We start from the raw sequence: 18,894 nt of genomic DNA on the forward strand, positions 1-18,894 counted from the left end.
TGGTCTGATTCCAGTGCTTTTCCCACTATACTTTTTGCCTCCCAGCTTGAAATTGAAATAGTAATGAAAAGGTTGTGACCATGTTACTTTAGAGTTCATATAGGGAGCGATTTACAGGAAAGATTTCAGATAGTTCAGGAAAAAATTGAAATGACCACACATAGTATAAGTGATCTGTAATGACAGAAGATTCTTAAAAATGAAAATCTCTTATTGATGGAAGAAAAATGTATAAGACATCTAACTTCAATTCTAATAAATTCACATTTTGAAAGCAGTGCCCCACATAATTAATGTTACTAATGGTTAATACATAAAGTTTATGCATACTAAGGATGTGAAGAGGCTAGATTGCTGATTAAGTTAAGGTTTGCAAAAACTGCTTATATACAACTAAAAGGACTAGTTTTAGCAAAATTCAAAAACAAGTCATAAGGAAGAAAGGTTCATTGATTAGGGAGATAACACTAAGAACTAAAAATTTTCTCTTATTAATTTGATTTTATTGATACATATTAATAAAGTATACAGTTCAACAAAGTGTACAATCAGTGGTATTTGTTATAATCACATAGTTGTGCATTATCACTTGAATCACTGTTAGAGAATTTTCATTATTTCAATAATAATAAACAAAATTATTCACCTCAATTTTTTATTCTTCCCCTGCTGTACATAGCTGCTATTTCTGGCTATTCTTGCACATTTTTTTAAAAAAGTAGTTTTATTGAGATATATTCACATACTTTATAAACAGTGACTTTTAGTACAATCACAATGTTATGCGTTCATCACCATAAAAAATTTTAGAACAATTTTATTTCTTCAAAAAGAAAAACTCCACACTCCTTAGCAGTCCTTCCCCAGCCCTGTGTAACCACTAATCTAATTTCATCTTTATAAATTGATTTATATTTACATTTTATATAAATGGAATCATGCAATATGTAGTACTTTGGTTTCTTTCAGTTAGCATAATTTTTTTTAGTTTGATATTATCTTATAGTATTAACATTTGTTCAGTTTCAAAGAAAGGTGGTTCTAAATATACAATTTTACCCATATTCATATTTCACATGTGGTTTTACTGTGCTATACAGTCCCATGTTACATTTTTTAGCTTTCCTTTTAGTAACATACATGACCTTAGACTGCCTTTCACCAACTTTCATACCCACATGATAGTACTGCTAGTTACAAACATTATGTTGGGTTTTCACTTTTTCTATTCATCTCCAACATATCATTTTTACCAGTTCTGCACAGATTGACCCTCAACTTTCCATTCTGTAACCTCATTCTATTTTCTTGTGACCCAATTAAAGTTATTAACTCTGTGAAATCACACAATATTTAGTTCATAGTAGTACAGTCATACAGTATTTGTCCTTTGTGTCTGGCTTGCTTCACTCATTGTCCTCCAGGTTCTTCCATATTGTCATATGCTTTATGGCTTCATTTCTTAGAGCTGCATAATATTCCGTTGTGTGAATACACCACAGTTTATCCATTCATTGGTTGATGGACACCTCAGTTGTCTCTTCTTTTGGCAGTTGTGAACAATGTCACTATGAACATTGGTGTGCAGATGTCGGTTTGTATCACTGCTCTCAGTTCTGGGTGTATAATGGTAGTGGAAATGCAGGGTCACGTGGCAAGTCTTTATTCATTTGATTTAGGAACCACCAAACAGTCCATCATGGTGGCTGTACCATTCTACATTCCCCCAGCAGTGAATAAGTGTTCTATTTCTCCACATCCTCTCCAACACTTGTAGTTCTTTGTTTTTTTAATAGTGGCTATTCTAATAGGTGTGAAATGATATCTCATTGTAGCTTTGATTTGCATTTCCCTAGTTGCTAGTTAAGTTGATTTTTTTCACTTTTTTTTGCCATTTGTATTTCTTCTTTGGCTGTAGATCTGTTCAAGTCTTTTGCCCAATTTTTAATTGGGTTGTTCGACATTTTATTGTTGAGCTGGATCATCTCTATATATCATGGGTTATTTGTAAAAGATTATTATTTATTACTTCCCCCCACCTTGTTGTTTACGCTTTCTCTGTGTCTGTTTGTTGTGTGCTATCTGTGTCTGCTCATCTTCTTTTTAGAAGGCACTGGGAACCGAAGCTGGGACTTCCCATGTGGGAGGGAGGTACCCAATCACTTGAGCCACCTCCCTGCCTGTTGTGTCTCTCATTGTGTCTCCATGTCATGTCATCTTGTTGCGTTAACTTGCCATGCCAACCAGTCTCGCCAGACTGTCACAACAGCTTGCTGTCTTGCTTGTCTTTGTTAGGAAGCACAGGAAACTGAACCTGGGATCTCCCATGTGGTAGGCGGGTGCCCATCTGCTTGAGCCACATCTACTTCCCTGTCATGGATATTAAACCCATAGCAGATATGTGATTTCCAAATATTTTCTTCTATTGAGTCAGCTCTCTTTTCATCCTTTTGACAAAGTCTTTTGAGGTTCAAAAGTGCTTAATTTTGAGGATGTCCCATTTATCTTTCTTTTGTTGCTCTTGCTTTGGGTATAAGGTCCAAGAAACCACCACCTACAATAAGGTCTTTAAGATGTTTACCTATATTTTCTTCTAGTGGTTTTATGGTCCTGGCTTTTATATTTAGGTCTTTGATCCATTTTGAGTTGATTTTTGTATACGGAGTGATATAGGGACCCTCTTTCATTCTTTTTGTTATGGATATCCAATTCTCTGAGCACTGTTTGTTGAAGAGTCTGTTTTGTCCATTAACATGGCTTTGATAGGTTTGTTGAAAACCAGTTGACCATAGAGCTGAGGATTTATTTCTGGACTATGAATTCTATTCCACTGATCAATGTGTCTATCTGTATGCCAGTACCATGCTGTTTTGAGCAGTGTAGCTTTGTAATATGTTTCAAGGTCAGGCAGTGCAATTCCTCTCACAATTCTCTTCTTTTTTAGAATGCCTTTGGCTATTTGGGTGCACTTTCCTTTCCAGATGAATTTAGTAACGGCCATTTCTATTTCTGTAAAGTAGGCTGTTGAAATTTTGATTGGTATGGTATTGAATCTATGAATCAGTTTGGGTAGGATTGACATCTTCACGATATTTAGTCTTCTAGTTCATGCATGCGGAATGTCTTTCCATTTGTTTGGGCCTTCATTGATTTCTTTTTTTTTTTTTAAGATTTATTTATTTATTTATTTTTCTCCCCTTCCTCCCGCCCCGGTTGTCTGTTCTCTGTGTCTATTTGCTGAGTCATCTTTGTCTGCTTCTGGTGTTGTCAGCAGCACAGAATCTGTGTTTCTTTTTGTTGTGTCATCTTGTTGTGTCAGCTCTATGTGTGCGGCTCCATTCCTGGGCAGGCTGCACTTTCTTTCGTGCTGGGCGGCTGTCCTTACGGGGCGCACTCCTTGTGCGTGGGGCTCCCCTATGCGGGGGACACCCCTGCGTGGCAGGGCACTCCTTGTGTGCATGAGCACTGCACATGGGCCAGCTCCACACCGGTCAAGGAGGCCCGGGGTTTGAACCACGGACCTCCCATGTGGTAGACGGATGCCCTAACCACTGGGCCAAGTCCGCTTCCCCACTGATTTCTTTTAGCATTGTTTTTTAATTTCTGGATATAGATCCTGTAACTCCTGGTTAATTTGATTCCTAGATATTTACATCTCTTTGTTGTTATAGTAAATGAACTTTTCCCCCCTGCTTTCCTTCTTAATACTACTGTAGAGAAACATTACTGATTTTTGCGTGTTTATATTGTATCCTACCACATTGCTGAACTCATTTATTAGCTGAAGTAGCTTTGTTATAGACATTTCAAAATTTTCCAAATACAGGATCACATCCTCTGTAAATAGTGAGCTTTACTTCCTCTTTTCCTATTTGGATGATTTTATTTCTTTTGTTTAACTGCCCTAGCTAGAACTTCTAGCACAATGTTGAATAACAGTGATCACAGTGGGCATTCTTGTCTTGTTATTGATCTTGCTTTCAACCTTTCCACATTGAGTATGATATTGGCTGTGGGTTTTTCATGTATGCCCTTTATCTTACTGAGGAATTTTCCTTCTGTTACAACCTTTTGATTTTTTAAAGATTTATTTGTTTAATTATCCCCCCACACCCCATCCCCCCATTGTTAGCTCTCTGTGTCCGTTCTCTTTGTATTCTTCTGTGTCTGCTTATCTTCTCTTTAGGTGACACTGGGAACCAATCTTGGGACTGCCAGCTTCTGGAACTGCCACCCTCAACCGTAGTTTCCATGTCATATTTATTGGAAACTACCGAGCAGCTGTTTGCTATCAGAACTGCAACATCATCTGCAATAATAGGGAACAACTGCAACATCTACAACAAGGAGCATGTCATACAAAGTTCAAATACAATTTAAACTTTTTCCCACCCCCCTAAACTTAAAATTATGAGTCTGAATTCATTTACTGTTTTAAATTTAGAATCATAAGGCTAAACTGATAGATTTTATAATGTTAAAATTACCTTAAATATTACAAGAACCTTAAGAAAAAAATACATAGAATTGTTTTAAACTTAACACAGAAATATTAATATCATGGGTTTGATATACTTAATTTCAATATTTAATTCTAAATCCTCTTGGAATTTGGAAAGTCACTTCCCTAATGGAACAGTTTTGTTATTTCTAGCAAGTTCAGATTTCTATAACATGGTTTATGGTACATTTCAATTACCATCTTTTGACAGGCTGTTTATCAGCCAGAGATTTAAGGCTGCATATCAACTTTCAAAATTGCCTTTGTTCGGGTGGCTTTTCTCATGCCACAGGTGGACACAGTGGTCCTTTAAAATTACTCTAATGATAACAGTAGGATTCCAGATGATGCCCCTTCATTTATACTGAATTCAAGTTTAAGGCCTTTCACAATTATTTTACGACTGCTTTTTAATTCTGTTGCCTGAAAATAGTTCTGTAAACCAAACCCAGGTTGCCTCATCATTTGAATGGAATCCAGGAATCCATTTTCTACCTATCTGGCTAATGTGGTGGTTTTAGATCATTTTAATGACCTGAAAGAACTTGAGAGATGTTTGATATCTTTTTGTTAATTTATGGTGACTCAAAGTGTGCTTGAAGACCAGAAAAAGTAAAATGGTAGTTTTGACATGATTCTTTACTTATAATCTGGGAGGTGAGGTAAAGAAATGTAGGCTAGTTAATCGGCATTAAAAACATTACATTAAAAGGTTATAAAATAGCCTTTCTTAAGGGGTTTAATGAAGGGATCTGTGTCAGACTTTGAGGGAGATCTGAAATTTTGCCTTGTCCTCTAATATTTTCATTATTGTTTTGAATAAAGGTATGTAGTTGTGCTTACAAGTTTTTTGAGAAATACTGCTGATATGGGTAGATGATTAAAGCAACTTTCAAAGTTGTTCCTGTTCTAGGTATATACCCAAACAAATTGGAAGCAGGGACTTGGACAGATATTTTCACACTAATGGCATTATTCACATTTGCCAGAAGAGGGAAGCAACTCAAGTGTCCATCAAACTATAAACTGATAAAGTAAATGTAGTATATACATGCAATGGAACATTATTCAGTTGTAAATGCAGTGAAGTTCTGATACATGCAACAACATGGATGAAACTTGAAGACATCATGAGTGAAATAAGCCAGACATAAGAGGGCAGATACTGTATGATCTTACGGATATGAAATAATTGCAATAAGCTAACTCATAGAGTCAGAAACTAGAATATAGGTTACTGGAGGACAAAATGGGATAGGGAGTAGGGAATTAATGCTTAAAATGTACAGAGTTTCTATTTGGGATGATGGAAAAGTTCTGGTAATGGATGGTGGTGATGGTAGCACAACATTTTGGGTGTAATTAACAGCACTAAATTATATGTGATTAAATTATATATGAATTAATGTGATTAAAAGGAATTTTAATTTGTATATATGATACTAGAATAAAAATTTTAAAAAAATCCATGGAACTGTACAGCACAAACACTGAACCATAAGGTAACCCATGGACTGTAGTTAATAGTACAAAGATAAAAATATGCTTTCATCAGTTGTAACATATTGCAGCAATGCAAGGTGTTAATAATAGGTTGGTATATGGGAAACGCTTTATATCATGCATAATTTTTCTGTAAACCCACAACTTCTCTAATAAAAGGGGAAAAAAGGTAAAACAAAAAAGTTTTGCTGTAAACCACTGGTTAGAAACTTATAGTGCTTAAAAGTGTTATATTAGTCAGCCAAAGGTGTACAGATGCAAAGTACCAGAAACCTGTTGGCTTTTATAAAGGGTATTTATTTGGGGTAGAAGCATGATCTTACAGTTACAAAGACCCTAAAGAGTCCAACTCAAGAAACTGTAAGAGGAACTTTTTTACCCAAAGTCAGTTGCTAAGTGTTGAAGCAAGATGGTGGGTGATGTCTACGAGTATTCAGCCTTCATATTCCCTCTTAAGGTTCCATGGTCCCAGCTTCTTAGCTGTAGGCAGTCATAGGGCTCGACCCTCTTCCTCTGGGGCTTCTTTCTGGGCTCAGCTGCTCTGCTCTCTTCACAAAGTCCGCTGTAAACTATCAGGCTCATCTCGCTTCTCAGAGCCACAGGGTCCTCTGTGTATCTTCTCTGTGTGACAGCCTGTTTTATCAGCTTGGTGATAAAACAGCTTGGTGATAACCTCCTCGGTTTATCACCAGAGAGGGCTGGGACTCAGCACTGAGTCTCATGCTAATATCAATTGAATCAAAGCCAGAATCTTAACAATTTAATCAGACATCTCAGCTGACTCTAATACAGGCTGATATCGAACCCAGAAGAACAGACCAGTTTAGAAACATAATTTATATCTCTTTTTGGAATTCATAAATAATATCAAACTGCACAAGTGTGGAATTCAGATTTTAAAAATTGTAAAATCAGAATTCTGTTTAATTCACCAATTTTAAGGCACTGTGCTAAGAGAATAGAAATGAAGTAATACTGTTACTTCAAGGAGACACATTAAACCGTACAACTTATATACTGCCATAGGAAAATTAAGGCTATGGTAGCAAAGAAGAGAACATTTAATTCTAATGGATCATTAGGAAAGATTTTAGAAATCCTATGACATTTGAATTGGGCTTTCTGTCTCAATTTGCTTATTCTAGATACATTAGAATCATACATATTTGTCTATTGGTGACTGGCTTATTTCACTTAGTATAATGTTTTCAGCGTTCAAACATGTTGTAGCATGTATCAGAAATTAATTCCTTTATATGGCTGAATAGCATTCCATTGTATGGATATACAACATTTTGTTTTTCCATTCATCTGTTGATGTATGCTAGTGTATCCACGTTTTAGCTATTGTGAATTGTGCTGTTAAGAATATTGGAATACACAGTCATATGGTAATTTATGTTTAACTGTTTGAGGAACTGTCAAACTGCTTTTCAGAGCACCTGCAGCATTTTACATTCTCACATGTATGAGGATGTAACAATGTATGAGAATTTCAGTTTCTCCACATCCTTGCCAACACATTATTTCCCATTTTCTTTAATAATAACCATCCTAGTGCATGTGAAGTGGTTTTGATTTGCACTTTCCTAATGGCTAATGATGGTAAGCATCTTTTCAAGTATTTATTGGCCATTTGTATATCTTTTTTTTTTTTAATGATTTAATTTATTTCTACCCAACCTCTCATTGTTTGTGCTTGCTATCTGCTCTCTGTGTGCTCTTTGTGTGCTTGCCTTGTTTTTTAGGAAGCACCAGGAACTGAACCCGGGACCTCTCATGTGGGAAGGAGATGCCCAATCGCTTCAGCCACCTCTGCTCCTTGCTTATTGGGTCCGTCATTGTGTTTTCCTCATGTCTTAATTGTATCATCTCGTTGCATCACCTTGTTGTGTCAGCTTGCTACACCAGACCATTGCATCAGCTTCTGTCTTGCTTGTCTTTCTTAGGAGGCACTGCTAACTGAACCTGGGCCCTCCCATGTGGTAGTCAGGCGAACTTCTCGAGCCACATTCACATCCCCATTTGTATATCTTCTTTGGAGAAATGTCTGTTGAAGACCTTTGTCCATTTTTTAAAATTGGGTTGTCTTGTTGAATTTCAGAAATTAATATTCTTTTTTTTTTACATTTTCAAATTTTTTTTGTCTTTATTTTTTTAATGTTACATTAAAAAATATGAGGTCTCCATATATCCCCCACCCCCCTCACCCCACTCCTCCCTTAACAACCTCCATCATCATGGGACATTGATTGTGCTTGGTGAATACATCTCTGAGCACTGCTGCATCACATGGTCAGTGGTCCACATTATAGTTTACACTCTCCTCCAGTCCACCCAGTGGGCCATGGGAGGACATACAATGTCCAGTAACTGTCCCTGCATACCACCCAGGACAAGAAATTAATATTCTTGATTTTAAAATCTGTCGTCTTGTTGAATTTCAGGAATTTGCATTCTTGATATTAAAATCTTAATGATGTGATTTCTCAATATTTTCTTTCATTCTCTAGGTTATTTTTTTTACTTTCTCAATAAAGTCCTTTGATTCACAAAAGTTTCTAATCGTGATGAAGTCTAATCTCTGTTTTCTTTTGTTGTTCATGCTTTGGGTGTAAAGTCTAAGAAACCATTGCCTAAAGATATTTCCTTATGTTTTCTTCTAAGAGTTTTTTTTTTTTTTTTAAGATTTATTTATTCCCCCCTCCCCCCAGTTGTCTGCTCTCTGTGTCCATTCACTGTGTCGTTCTTCTGTGACTGCTTCTATCCTCATCAGCGGCACAAGGAATCTGTGTTTCTTTTTGTTGCGTTTTCTTGTGTCAGCTCCCCGTGTGTGCGGCGCCATTCTTGGGCAGGTTGCACTTTCTTTTGTGCTGGGCGGCTCTCCCTACGAGGTGCACCCCCTGCATGTGGGGCTCCCCTATGCGGGGAACACCCCTGCGTGGCATGGCACTCCTTGCATGCATCAACACTGCGCATGGGCTAGCTCCACACGGGTCAAGGAGGCCCAGGGTTTGAACCGCAGACCTCCCATGTGATAGATGGATGCCCTATCCATTGGGCCAAGTCCACTTCCCTTCTAAGAGTTTTATTGTTTCAGCTTTTAGTTAGGTTGTTAGCCCTTTTTGGTTAACTTTTTTATATGGTGTGTGGTAGGGGTCCACTTTGATTCTTTTGCATTTGGATATCCATCTTTCCGAGCACCATTTGTTGAAGACAGTATTCTTTCTACATTGAGTGGGCATGGCACTTGTGTCAAAAATCATTTGGCCATAGATGTGTGGCTACTTCTGTTCTATTCATTTACATGTATATCCTTATGACAGTATCTCACACACTCTTTTTTGATCCTCCAAACTTTTATTCTTAAATTTCAGCACTCCCCCTCCCGACCCCAGAGATAGCTCCCTCGTCTGTCTGCTTGTTGTCTCTACTCATCTTCTTTATGAGGCACTGGGAACCAAACCTGGGACCTCCCATGTGGGAGGTGGGAGCCAACTGCTTGAGCCACATCCACTCTTAGTTTTGTTGTGTTTTGTTTTTTAATGTTTTCCTCTTCATGGTAAAAGAAGAGCTTTCATAAGTTAGATAATTTGACTCTTCCTTCCATATGAGTATTTTGGACAGTTGGGAACTTGGGGAAATAGAATAGGAATTGGAAATGTTTCTTTATTCATAGGACTTGTGAATTCTGGAAAAGGTGCCATTTCTAGGAACTGCCACAAGATGGTGTAGAAATAAATATACATAGACTTCATTTTTTCATTCATTAATTCATTCAGTAAACAAGCATTTCATAATCCCCAACTACATGTCAGGAATAATGTTAAGTACAAGATGAACTAAAATGATTTAGATACAGTTCTTGTCCTGAAGGAACCTGTAGTCCAGTAGAGAGAAGATGTACATGTCAGCAAATAAAGACAACAGAGTATTAGTGGGACTGTGTTAGAACTGCATAGGGAAGAGAGAGCATGGAGACTCAAAGGAAGGAATGACCACTTCCAAAGGGGGTTGGAAAAGTGAGTGGGTGTTGATTTGTAAAGGCACACAGAAGAACATGGTAAGTCTTTACTAGGAGGTAGATTTTACAGACTGTAGGACTAGAGTGGGATAGCCTGGGAGTATAGGAGGGGCCTTTTAGGCAGAGGCAGAAACATAAATGAAGGCACAAAAATATATGAACCAACCTGGCATGTTTAAGAAACTATTGTTTAGTATGATTAAAGTATAAGTAAGAGGAGACTAAAGATACTACAGAACAGATCATAGCTAACCTTACATAGCCTTACATGCCATGGTGATGTGATAGCCTTGTGTTTTAAGGAAGTCACTTTGGTAGTAGTATAGATGGTGACAGAGAGACTGGGTAGTTGGGAGACTGTTGTAACCGTCCAGGAGAGAGGTACAGGGTCAGAACTATGGGTGACGAAGAGGTAGAATTCTAGAAAAACTGTGAGTTCTAGCTTAAGGAAACATGATAGATGATTGACCAAGACTGGGGTTACAGGAGGAAGAGTGGTTTAGGAACAAAACATTATAATGAGTTCATAGTACTCATGTGTCTTAAAAGTTCAGTTTAGGATTAGTAGGACAGAGGGAAGCTGAGGTGAGGAATGAGAATGAGTAGACTGTTGTGCCAGAAATGAGGCTCAATGCGAAGAGGGAGGCTAGGTGGTGGTATTTAATTTTGGTTATTTAAATTTTTGCATTTTTTTTCCTATACACACCCTAAAATATCCCCATTTAACCATATTCAAATAAACAAATTTAGTTTTGTTAATTACAGCCACAATATTTTACTTCCATCACCCCAAATAGAATTTCTGTACATTTTAAACTTTTAACTCCCTATTCCTCACCACCACTGGGCCCCTGGTAACTGGTTCTACTTTCTGACTTTCTGATGTTTTCTTTTTTTCTTGTTTAATTTTTTTTTTAATTTTGAGAAATTGTGAGTTTTTAAACTTCTACGAACTATCCTATTAACTTCATGTATTAGTATCATGTGTTTGTTACAGTTCATGAGAGAACATTCTCATATTTGTTCTTTTAACCATAGTTCATCATTCACCATGTGTTTCCCTATACTATATGACCCCCACCTTATACAGGCTATCCAAAGTAACCCTCAGTAGCTTCTTTCATTTCAAACATTAGTTATTTTTAACTTTTCGTTTTGAAATACTTTCAGATTTGCAGGATACTTGCAAAAATAGTACAAACATCATACAGAGAATTCTAACGTACCCTTCTCCCACCCCACCCCCACCCCCAGATAACCAGGTACATCAGTTTTAACATTTTGCCACATTTGCCTTATCATGCCATCCATTCATCCATCTGTCTATTTCTGATATTACTTTTGTCCTCTCTCTTTTCTTGGTTACTTTGTTTAGAGGTTTATCAGTTTTATTCATCTTTTCAAAGAACCAGATTTTGGTATTGTTTATGTTCTGTTGGTTTTCTGTTTTCAGTTTCATTGCTTTCTGCTCTATTTTTTGTTATTTTCTCCTTCTGCCTACTTTGGATTTAATTTACCCTTTTTTTGGTTTCCTAAAACGAAAGCTCAGATGATTGATTTTCCATCTTTCTTTTGTAATATATGCATTCAGTGCTGTAAATTTTCCTCTAAGCAGTGCTTCAGCTGCATCCCAAACATTTTGTTATATTTTCATTTTAATTTAGTTAAAATAATTTTTACTTTGCCTTCAGACTTCTTCGTTGATCTGTGTGTTACAAGTGTTTTGTCTAATCTCCAAGTATTTTGGGGGTTGTCCTGCTATTTTTTAACTCCATTATGAACTTAGGGTATGATTTCTATTCTTTTAAATTTGTTGAGTTTTTCTTTAAGGAGGTACAGGAGATTGAACCCAGGATCTTGTATATGCAAAGCAGGTCCTCAATCACTGAGCTCCACCCCCTCCACAAGATGTGTTTTATATCTCAGAATGTGGTCTGTCTTGGCAAATGTTCCAAGTGAGCTTGAGAAGAATGTGTTTTCTCCTGTTGTTGAATGAAGTTCTCTTTTCATTTCCTAGGCTGCCCCAGCAAATACCATAAAATGGGTTTGGCTGTAAGCATTTGGAATTTATTAGCTTACAGTTTTGAGATGGAAAAAATGTTGAAAACAGACATCATCAAGGTGAATCTTTCTTCTTGAAGACCAGCTGCCAGCGATCCTTGGTTCCTCTGTCATGTGGCAAGGCATGTGGTAGTGTCTACTTGTTTCCCTTTTCTGGGTTTTCTTGAGTTCATCTTCTTGCTTCTCTGGCTTTTTTTTTTCTTTCTCCCTTTGAATTTCATTCTCTTTATAAAGGATTGGAGTAATAGAGTTAAGACCCATCCTGAATGATGTGGGTCACACCTTAAGTATCCTCATCAAGTAGTTGACACTCACAGAAATGGGTTAACTTTAAGAACATGTTTTTCTGGGGTATACATAGCTTCAAACCATCACATACTCTATAAGTGTCAGTTCCAGTTGACTGACTGTGCTATTCAACTCTATCCCTACTGATTTTCTGCCTGCTGGATTTGTTAATCATTGACAAATTGGAAGCTCTGTTTATTTCTCCTTGCAGTTCTGTTTTGCCTGTGTTTTGATGCTCTCTCGGTAGGTGCATATGCCATGATGATTATTCTGTCTCCTTTGGGAAATTTTTCCCTTTATCATTATGTAATGCCCCTCTTTATGCCTGATAACTTTCCTTGCTCTAAAGTCTGTTTCATCTGAAATTAATACAGATACTCCAGCTTTCTTTTGATTGGTTTTAGTATGGTATATCTTTTGCCATCCCTTTACTTTTGATCTATCAATCACTTTATATTTAAAGTGGGTTCTTGTAGACAATATATAGTTGGGTCTTGTTTTTTAATCTCCTCTGATAGTTCCTGTTTTTTAATTGGTGTATTTAAATTTACATTTAAAGTGTTTTTTGTAGTTGGTTTCCTAGCTACTATTATTTGTAACTATTTTCCATCTATTGCCATTGTGTTTTGTTGCTTTTGTCTTTAACTGTTTTTCTGCTATCTCTAATTTGAAAAGAGCATTTATGCCATTTTCTCTTCCAATTAGCATATCAGTTATATCACTTTAAAAAAATTTTTAGTGGTTTCCCAAGAGTTTACAATGTACGTTTATAACTAATCTAAGTCCCCTTTCAAATAGCACTAGACTGCTTTATGTACCCAAAAATGCAGATTCCTCTGAGCATTCTAAATTACTCTCATATAACATTATTGGCATTCACTTCACTTATCCATAAATTGCAATCACCAAATACGTTGTTGCTGTTATTGTTTGAACAGTCTTTTTTCTGTTAGATCAATTAAGACCAAGAAATATAAAATATACATGATATATTAGATAAAAGGGACTGAGGTCAATAGACCTTTAGTGTGAGTGTTAAGTTTATCTGGTTAAGGGCTATATTTATTGTTTGCTGTAGTTTAGGTATCAGATGCTAAAATTTCTTCTTGTGTCCTTGTTTTTGTCTTCTCTGTGGTCTTTGAGTTTCCCTAGAGACTGATTTTTAAATAGGGTCTGAGTCTAACAGTTCTTTTAGCAGTACTCCACAGTTCATTATATTTGATTGATGTGGTAGTAAGGTGTGGGGGATGGAGGACCATTTTATAAACTTACTGTTAGGTCTTAGTCTTTTATTAAGCCTGTGTCCCTGGACTATCACCTTCACAGGTGCTTCACATCCTTTTTTTCTTCCCTCTTACGTGAGACAGGAAAAATAGTAGGGGCTGGAGGTGGGTATTTCCTTTACCCCAGGTAAGTTAGGTATTATTAAAATACAAGTGGGTTAAGCTTTGTTAAAACAGTTTCTTTTGAGAACAGAATTTTCTAAACATACTTCAAGATGGTTAGTTTTCCATCCTCCTACAGGAGGCAGTAGAGGATTTTACTCCTTTCTACATCCTGAGTACCTTGTGGGCTCCTGGATGTAAAACCAACAAAAGTTTAGAATTTCTCTAAGACTGGGCCCCCAGAGTTTTTAACTCTCAGGGTAGTCCACACTGAGTGTTCAGCAAAGCATCCATTACAGAGCAGTTATTGATTTTCAGTTTCTTCAGCTTTTTTCTTATTGTGAAGTTGGAAATGATGACTTTAAAGCTTTTTATGTATTGGACCAGAAACTGAAAGTCTCATTAGCATATTTCAGTGAAATTTTTTTCCACAGTGACTTAAAAATGGAATGAGTTTTTGTTAACAAATGCAGGTTCATTGTAAAGGCAACTTGACAATGTACATCAAGGACCTAAAAAATTTAAAAGTTCATGTTCTATAACCAAGCCTATATTAAGGAAATATTCAGGAATGTAGACATGTAATTTACAAGGATGTTCATCACAGGATTATTTATAAAAATAAAATATCAGAAACAACTTGAAGGGCCTAAAAGAATTGAACTGGTTAAATTATGGACTATTTTAAAGTTTTATATGATTATTAACAGTTTTAGTAGTAACTGTGTGGCATGTCAGTAGGGGGAAAAAAGCAGAATGCAAAACTAAAACTAAATGTGTGTGTTCTGATTTTTTTAAAAATGCGTATAGAAATAACGGAAGGGAACATACTTAGTATGTAAAATGATAGTTAAATGAGATAACCTGTATTTACACTTTATATTATGGGTCTGTCTAAATTAATATGTTTTGTATCACCATTGTTCATTAATTTAACAAATATTTGTTGAACACCAGATACTATTCTAGGCTCTGGTATATAAGTGAAGAAAACAGATAAAGTCCTACAGGAGTTTCTATTCAAGTTGTTTAAGATAGAACAAGTAAATAATTGGTCAATATTAATTTGCCATTATTTGCCCATTTTGACTTACAAATCTGACATTTTCATATTGTTCAACCTACTATATTCAAATGGTAATAAGTACTATGGAGAAAACTGACAGAAAGATTAAAGGGATAGAGATTTTGGTTTGTGGTAAAGGCAAGGCATGACTATCAGGCAGTGTTGTACGTAGATGATGAGAGAAGCTTTCTTCGATAAGGTGATACCTGAGCAGGGAATTGAAGGACAGGAGGGAGTCAGTCGTGGATATCTGGGAGAACATATTCCAGGCAGATGGAACAATAAATATGAAGTCTTGCAGTTTTCTTTTTCTCTATGCTTGTGAAAATGTTTTAACATGTTTTTCCAGTATCGTGTGTTATAAGCACATGATATACTTAGGCCGACTAAATAAATTTATCCTAGGCAGAAGAATCTGGTTAAGATTTAATTATCTTCTATGTGTATTTTACGTATGTGTGTTTTTTGGGTGATATTTCCATCTTTTCCGTATAAAAAAGCCTGGTTATTATTTTTCTCTCACAAACTATATTTAGAAAGGTTTTGTTTGCTAAACAAATTATGTTTATACTTCTGATTAACTTTGAGATAACTAGTGTTCCCATATGAATTATAACTTCCTAGTCAGAGGCTAAGAAAAGTGCTGTAGGTTGAACTAATGACTACAGTGTAAATATATGATTTGTTACGGCAGTTGTGGTACTCAAAATACTGAAACTAGTGTGAGAGGTCCTTTACTTCCTCTGTTGAGTCTTGGTGGGTTTAGTATCCAGCTTAGAACTACTATTCTGGAAACTCCATCAGTGGATTAGTAAACTGGTGAAAATTTTCTGTACTCAGTATGACAGTAAAAATGCAAAAATAAGAGGAATTGCTTTATATCTGATAAGATTAAGGGTTCTGTGTTTTGATATTCTAACTTTGATGTTGGTGTCAAAAGACATTTTTGGAAGGATTCTATCCAATGAAAGATGAGCAGTAAATTATCGTAACTATGAATCCAACTCATGATTTTTCAACTTAATTTGTCTCTTTTTGATTATTTTATATGCTCTTAAGATGTTTCCTAGTCCTAATTGTTGTTCTTGAATGTTGTGTTGACCAAAATGATTGAGAATTCCTCAGATGGAGCATGTCTTTTAGAAAGGGTTATGTAATCCATTTATTACCTGCTGTCTTTTAAAATAAAAACTGATTTAAATAACATCCTTAAAATTAAAATCATTGAATAAAATTAAAGGAAATATAGCCTTTTCTCTATATTTAATTGGCAAATTCATAACCACTAAATACAACATAGCAGAATTTGAATTTAAAATGGTTATAACTGTGGCTTGTTTTAAATATTTTAGTGCAAAGACTTAATCATAATTATTTGTAAGCATTTTCAAGTGCTATAGAACGGTATCTGTTACTTAGAAGAAATAGAATATTGCATATAGTTACACAGCTATGAAATATAGCTTTAGTGAGAAAAGCTGCAAGTTCAGAAAAGGAAAACATACTTTGCATAAAAAGTGAAACATTGATGTGGAAGGACCTTTACATCAGATATGTCATATAGGACTTAATGAATTATGAACTCTTTTTTTTTTAAAGTTTTTTTTTATTTTTTATTTTTTTTAAGAATTGGCATTTATTTATTTTTATTTATATATTTTTTATTTCTCTCCCCTTTCCCCCACCTCACCCCACCCCACCCCACCTTACCCCAGTTGTCTATTCTCTGTGTCTGTTTGCTGTGTGTTCTTCTTTGTCAGCTTCTGTTGTTGTCAGCAGCACCGGAATCTGTTTCTCTTTGTTGCGTCATCTTGTTGTGTCAGCTCTCCGTGTGTGCGGCGCCATTCCTGGGCAGGCTGCACTTTCCTTCACACTGGGCGGCTCTCCTTACAGAGCGCACTCCTTGCGCGTGGGGCTCCCCTACGCGGGGACACCACTGTGTGGCTCGGCACTGCTTGCATGCATCAGCACTGCGCATGGGCCAGCTCCACAGGGGGCAAGGAGGCCCAGAGTTTGAACCGCGGACCTCCCATTTGGTAGACGGACGCCCTAACCGCTGGGCCAAGTCCGCTTCCCGAATTATGAACTCTTGAGGTTTGCAAATATCCATTAAAGATGAATGTCGTGCAAGCTGAGATTATGTCTTGATGATAAATGTGAGTATATAATAGATGCTCAGTGTATCTTGAACTGAGCTAGTTCAACTTTGCTAGTTCAGGAATCAATTTTATGCTCGTTTGTTGCAGTAATTAACCAAGCTAATTTGAGCCAAACTATGATATAGATGCTTTCTCATCTTGTTTCTTCTTCTAAGTCATCAGTTATAAAAAGGAATTTTTTGACTTAAACTGAAACCTCTACAGTGTTTATCTGGCTTCATATAAATATATTGAAGTGTTTTAAATAAAATCTTAGGACTCTGCTTCCTTCTGTTGCTTAAGCCACTGACAGTTTTAGGCTTATTGCTACCTGAGAGAGAGTCTTGTCTGGCTGTTTGCCTGTCTCAGTAGCCATGCAGGAGATCTCACGGAGGGTCTGGATAGGCCCTGCTTGCATCATGTGTAAGTTGTGTATTTATGTGTACGTTTCTATTCATAAAGGTGTGGTCAGCCATGCTTCAGTCAGTGGAATGAGTTCTCTTTTGGAAAGAAGATAGTTCTGTTACCAGAAGAAGGGAGAAGGAATTGAATGCTGGGTGATAAGAGTTTATATTTACCACAGTACACTTCTGCAAATTACCCACACGTTACTTTTGCTTGTTCTCAAATTTTGTATAAATGTAAACATGTAGTATGCACTTCTTTGTGTCTGTCTTCTTTGGCTAAAATGTTATATTCATGCGCATGAAGCTGTAGCCTGTTTATTTTTATTGTTGTATACAATTTCATTGTGTGAATAATCAATAAATTATCCATATTTTGTTGAAGGGCATTTGGAGTTAGTTACGAACAGTGCTGCCGTGAACATTTTTATACATTTCTTTCATTGAACATATGTATACATTCTATTGGGTATATACATATGATTGAAATATTTAGGTCAGAGTATATGCACTTACTGAAATGTAGGTATTTCCAGTTTTCCAAAGTGGTTATATGAATTTACACTCCTTCCCGTAGCATGTCAGAGGAGCATATTAAAGCACTATTTCATATATTTTTTGGTTAATTGAATCTGTGTGTGTGTAGTATGTGGTCTTCTTTACCCATTTAAAAAGTATTGTGTTTCTGCCTTTTTCTTATTTATTTATAGGAATTTTAAAATATGTTTTGAACATAAACATTTTCTTCCACTTTTTGGGTTGCATTTTCTTTTTCTTAATGGTGTTTTGCCAAACAGAAATTCTAAATCTAAATATCCAATTAGTCAATTTTTAAAATAGCCTTTTATGGGAATTGTTTAAGAAAAATTTGCCTACTCCATATCTGTAAACAAGTTTCCCTATTTTTTTCCTAAAAAGTGTTTTTTGTTGTTGTTTGTTTTTTTAACCTTTCCCCTTTAAATCCCCAGTCTGAATTGATTTTTGTGTAAAGTGTGAAGTAGTGGTCTAGGCTGCTCAAATAAATACCAATGCAGTGGTTCAGTTTAAACAACGGGAATTTATTTACTTATGGTTTAGAGGCTAAAAGAAAGTCTAAATCAAGGCATGATCAAGGCGGTGCTTTCTCCTTGAAGACTTGCATTCTCTGACTGGCTGCTGGTGATCCTGGGATCCTTAGCTTGTCATATAGCAAGGCACATGGCTGCATCTCCTGCTCTCTCCCGTCTCTTACAGGTTTGCTTTTTGCCTGCTGTGGCTTTCTCTCTTTCTGTCTGAATTTCATCCCACTTATAAAGGACTTCAGTAATAGGATTAAGACCCATCCTGATTGAGGTGGGCCACACCTTAACCTCATCAAATGGTCTTACTTACAATGAGTTCCCACCTCCAGGAATGGATTAGATTTAAGAGCATGTTTTTCTGTGGTACCAACAGCTTTAAACCATCACAGTGGTCAAGACACACTTTGTTCAAAATGGATATCCACTTGACTCAGTTGACTATTGAAAAACCTTTCTTCCCCTC

At 36.3% G+C, this 18,894-nt stretch overlaps 1 protein-coding gene across 44 annotated transcripts in view; it reads left to right on the plus strand.

The window, feature by feature from the left end:
- ZZZ3 (zinc finger ZZ-type containing 3) overlaps nucleotides 1-18,894 on the plus strand; it is a 113,484-nt gene that overhangs the window by 13,906 nt on the left and 80,684 nt on the right. For 6 of the 44 annotated variants that reach the window (XM_071217351.1, XM_071217336.1, XM_071217357.1 and 3 more), the window contains one exon: nucleotides 12,046-12,211. The exons of the other annotated variants lie outside the window; for them this stretch is intronic. The gene's annotated coding sequence lies outside the window, so the exon portion shown is untranslated. Of the gene's footprint in view, nucleotides 1-12,045; nucleotides 12,212-18,894 lie in introns of those variants that run through there. 44 annotated transcript variants of the gene reach the window in all.

Source organism: Dasypus novemcinctus, chromosome 9 (assembly GCF_030445035.2).
Source record: "Dasypus novemcinctus isolate mDasNov1 chromosome 9, mDasNov1.1.hap2, whole genome shotgun sequence".
NCBI classification, from domain to species: Eukaryota; Metazoa; Chordata; class Mammalia; order Cingulata; family Dasypodidae; genus Dasypus; species Dasypus novemcinctus.